Below are 6000 nucleotides of genomic sequence, written 5' to 3' on the forward strand. Positions count from 1 at the left end.
AGACTTAGCTACACAATTTTTAAGAGACCGCACACTCACGCGTATTATTGTCTCCATTCTATAAACGTAGGTACACATAACAAATTTCGGAGGCTTTTATTGATACTTTAATTATGCAAGTTATGAGCATTTTGAAACTATGATTTATTTGTACATTTTAAAATAATTATAATATAAGCTTAAAAATTAAAATAGGTATCTATAAAAACCTCTGAGATGTTCTTGATAACAGTTTTATTAGTACCTTTGAATTTTATAATTGGTCAATTCATTCTAATTTTAAATTTCTATTAAATTTTTGTATTTTTTACCTTCCCCCTAATTAGTATGAAAATTGATGTGAATATTTAATTTTTACCTCCCAAATTTACCAATTAAATCCAATTTTCTACCAGAAATCTCCATTGAAGTCTAGAGCATTTTATCTAATAGAAAAAGTATTTTCTACAGACACAAAAAAATAAAAAACACATATCATTATAAAATCAATGCATTATTCATTTCCTTCAAAATCTAAAACATATATATTTAAAAAATAAGAATTATCAATATAAAAATATTATTGTTCTAATGTGTGTATATATAATATATATTCAAAATATGATCAATCGTACAATGTGGTCGGTTACGTCTGTATGTGACTACTGCAGTGCACAACACTTAATTTTATACCACACATAAATGTTGACATAAAAAGTATGTTATGGCAAAGGGATATTTTATACCCCCCTTCCCCAAACGTCTTTCGTATATAATATAATTATATATATATATATGTGTGTGTGTGTGTGTGTGTGTGTATAGTCACTAGTCAGTAGGCTCGCGGAGAGGTCTGTCTCACGACCCTCTTGTGGGAAGATAGACTTATAGCTGTGACAGATGTTGGTTTTTTTTTATTATTATTATTATTTATTTTCTGAACATGACGTAACGCATTAATCCCAACGCCTTGCGACAATATATATATATATATATATATATATATATATATATATATATATTTATTATATAATAATATTGTCACTGTTTTCAATACTATAACAGCGTAACGTGAAAAATCACAATGACATTTTATTTTAATTTATAATATAGTTAACTGATTTTTCATACTTGTAAGTAAATAATCACCATGTATACAAGAATACAACCTGACCTAATGCAGTTACAAATTCACATTCAGTTTTACAAATATACATATAACATACTAAAATTACAAATTGTAAAAATTATTATTACCAAAAAATGTAGTGGGTATTATATAATTATATAGGTATACTTATACTACCTACTTTACTTCTATTTTCTATTTATTATTATTTATTTAATTTGGTATTTTTTCAAACTTCGACTACTTATATCATAGCTAGTGCCAGTAGTTTACATTAAATCATTAGATAAATCCATTTATTTTTTTAATTATTTTTTTTTCGATTAATATGTTAAATTATTTACATTTTCAAAGGATACGATATTGTTTTTTATCTATATAAATTTTTCATTATAGTGAATATCTTTGGGAGGTTCATAAAATTAAATTGTTATTGTGTAATAAGTTAAATTAAAAGTAAAGCAGAATAGAGAGATTAATTTTTTTTATTAAATTAAATTATATTAATTTAGAGTAAATGGAAATTATTGTCTTTCAAAGAATTGCTTGTACCTATAAGTTGTAAATGTAACTTGAAAATTAAGTAAGATACTAAGATAGATAGTCATAATTTAAAATTTATATTAGATGAATTTTGATTCTAATTATTCATTTAATTTAATTGTTGTGTTTGTTACATTCTAAGAAATCTATTAAAAATATTATTTATTTTATTATTATATAAAAGCACTATTTTTAAATATTGTACACAAACATCTGTCATAAAAACTGTTTTAAAATAATAATAAATATACTCGTATAGGTAATCTATATATTTTATAATAAACACTTCAGTAAAATTTTGTAAGACTAAAACAAAATATCTAAAATTGAATAAACAGTTAAGTTCAGATTTATGTGAACAAGTTTGTATTGACTTACTAACATAAATTTTCTTTTTCTAATTTCTAACCACACGCACAACATACTTAATTTTCGTTCGACTAAACCAATTTTTTTTTTTTTTTTTTTTTGAAAATAATTATTTCGTGATAAACGCAAGTAATAAAAAAAGGTGGTCAAGTGGGTATTTTTAATCAAGTAGTTACGGTTATTTGTTATTAAATCACACTAAAAAAATAAAATCAATTTTGTAGAAAACTGGACCAATAGTAAATTAAGTTAAATGTCTTAGTCTAACTTTAGATCTAGATAAACACATAACCTAAAGCTCACGCATAAAACTTAAACGTAAAACTAACAACTGTTAACTCTAAACTTCATCTCCTAAGACCACTCTTGAAATCCAAACGCTCTCTGTCCAATTAGCTTAACATAAAAAATTTAATAATTAAACCGATTTGGGCATACAGTCAGTTATAAAGTTCTACAAAGCTATCTAATACAAAAACATTTCAAACAATCTATCTTCTTACGATTAGTAACGCCTTCTTGATATTTCATAAACAATTGTCTTCACAAAGACTTAAACATTCCTACTCTTAATCGATTAGCAAAATGTTATTACTTTAATATTCATACTAACTTCAACTGTCACAATAACTCATTAATTAAACAATTATCCCCCATCTCACTTTCCGGTAATTTACACATGTAACTTAAAATACAGTGGCCTAGAGATCTACTAAGAAAAAAAATCTGGTCGGCTATCACTACCAAGTGCCTATTCATATACGTAATCTCCTGTCAATAACCATTTATCAAATTTACTCACTATACTAATAATTGTACTATATAAATTGTAAATAATAAAATTAAATTAGAAACGCGGAAAAATTATCGTTTTTCCTTATAATTTTTTGTTTGTTTTTCCCGATTATTTTTAAAAATACTGATCACTAATGATTGCCTTTTCTAAAGTACAAAGTAGATCCAATTGACAATTTATTATTCAAACTACCTTCAAAGTTTAAAATCAAAGAATTATTTTAATTACTTATTGTCTACATACACATAAAATATACATCATTACCTATTCATTATAAAATAAATATTATTTATTGTTCATTCAGAATTTGAAAATCATCTAAAAGAAAGAGGTAGGCACAATTCGAGGGTAGGGGGTGTTCTTAGACCTTTTCTGTCACCTAAGCCAACAACAAAATAAATTATATCATTCATGTTGTTTTTCAAAACAAATTCATCGGTGTTTTCCCCTGTCGTCGTATACTCGTATGTAAGACAGAAAGCACAAATAATTATTATTATTATTAGATCATTATTCGCTATTAATTGTTATATTATTATTTTGTTTATGTATCTCAGTTAGTTGGCTCGTGATTTCCTGATGAATATAATATTACATGATTGTGAATATAGCATGATTTCTTTTTTTTTATTACAACCGGCTTTCCTACATGTTTAATTTTTAAAAACATACAAAGTAAAATAAAAATATATAATTATTTTACTATATCGGATTCTAAAAATAAAAAAATAATAACATTCTATTCAATGTATACCAAATCATTAACATTAGCTGATATACATAAGATAGAATTTAAAAAACCCCGAACGTATTTGAAATTAATAATCGCAAACATTTATTGACCACTGATCTAAATTAATATTTTTTTTAACCTTAAACTTACCATTTTTGGATTATTTAATATCGGAAATTAAAAATAGATTTGTAGGTCACGGCCATGAAACGGTTATGAATTTATAATACCTATTTATACCATTTTTTTACGCAAAGATACAAATATCCAAAACAATTATTGAATCGGCCAAATTTTATGTTGATCATTTAATTGGCTCAAATGAAGAAGTTGGAGGTCAGGTTACTTTATGAAAACAATTTTGAAAATTTCAATTAGATAACCCGAAAACTGCTATGAAAACGTTAACCCATGCATCTAAATTTTATCAGAGTATAATAGATGAATTGCTTAAAATTATTTATGTTATACCAATTACCACTTGCACTGCAAATAAAAAACATTTTCTTCATTTCGACGAATAAAAACATCATTAAAATCCTTCCTGGCTTGTAAAAGTATTTCGTGCATCATCCCGTATGCTACAAGATCGTCAGATAAGCGATTTTGCGTCCATTATTTTTATATTTAGAGACTTAGCGTAATGATTTGTCTTTGTAACATATTTTGTGCCATTTAGCATTCCAGCAACTATAAATTATTTTCTGAATAAAACATGAACTATCTTAATAAGAAGAATACAATATGTAGGTATATTATATTTTCAGTCTTTAGCTATAAAATTTTAATACTTCGACATTTTAACTGTAAAAATTTTTTTTTTTAATTCGTACCTATGAATTTTTAATATTTTAGTTGTCGAAAGAAACATTTTTTAACTAGCATTTATAACATTTATAACTTATTTTTAACAACATAATTCGCTTTCTCTACTAATTTCTTCCCTATAACATCAATAAAAAAAATTGTCAAAAATGTTTAAGACCTCCTTTAAATAAAATTGTTTACATGTTAATATTTGTTATTATGTGTATAATTATATAAATTTTAAGTTTGATTTTTATCTTTGTTACGTCCAATAGTAATATATCTTGTCGTAAACATGGTTTTAATCGCCGATATTTTGATTTAGTTCTTAAGTTCTAAAAACGTTTGTTTTGAAAATGATTAAATATATATATATTATACTGTGTATAAGCAATTCTAATATAAATATTTGGTTAAAATTTCAAGTATGCACCTATCTACGATTAATTTTTTCCGAATTAAAACTAAAATAAATAAAAAAATTGTTGTTTACATATAAATAGGTTATCCAATTTTGTTAAATTTCAAACACTCATAAAAAAATAAAAATATATATTAACTTGATGATCAACTTTTTTTTAATTCCAGTGATAAAAATTACGATAAACCTTAAATTAAATTTTCAAATCTTAGATATGACTAATGTGAGTATTGAAAATTATGTAAATTTTTAATTACAAAATAATTTGCAAATTTTTTGTTTTGAGAAAATACATCTTTCTGGTGCGCGCCAATAATTAGTTAATGATATATTTATTTATGGGTATATAAATTATTAACCATAGATTAATGATAACCTTAGTCTACTGAAATCACCTTAAATTATATAAGATCTAAGCTTAGTAAACTCTAAGTCTATGATTTGGTATTAACATTATCAATAGATAACATTTATTATTTACCATAGAAATCATTTGACCACTTTTAAAAATTTATTTATTTTAGTTTTAATCTTCAATAAACTACGACTTATTTAATTGGAAAACAGTAGAATTTTTAATCGGCACTTTAACTATTATTTAATGTTTAATTACCTGACTAATGACTATAATAAATCAATTAAAACTAAAATTTTAAAACTGGCCCTTATGAATATAATTTTTATTCCAATAATTTATTAGACATATTAGGTTTGCATCAAAGAAAATCAACAATTCAAAAATTATATACCTACTATACCTATTGGTATTTAATATATTCATTGAAACACTAGCTAACCTGTCGATACATTGTAGGTATTAGCTACTAGGTAAATGAAACGGTGGAATGTGAAGAAAAGCATGAGCTTAGGAATGAAGCTATTAAACCATAGATATTATGTTAAAAATAATATAAAAGTCGTAGTTGATATTATACATCTTTACCGACTATACCAAATTTACAATATATACCACTATATCTAATAGTGAAAATTAACGGTCAATAATGGAAATAAGAAAGAAATAAGAAAATACTTAACCCTGCCTGAGTAAAATTACACTTATATAGTATATTGAATACCTATATAAGTACCTATTGGGTATTAGATACCTATAATAAGTAGGTATACCTACTGTTTGAGCTATAGGTCAAAACTTACCCAGTCTGCTTACATACTAATTAAACATTCCGCGATGTTATATCCGGATCCAAATTCACATTAAA

Source organism: Melanaphis sacchari, unplaced genomic scaffold (assembly GCF_002803265.2).
Source record: "Melanaphis sacchari strain LSU unplaced genomic scaffold, SCAv2.0 Contig42_pilon_pilon, whole genome shotgun sequence".
Taxonomy (NCBI): Eukaryota; Metazoa; Arthropoda; class Insecta; order Hemiptera; family Aphididae; genus Melanaphis; species Melanaphis sacchari.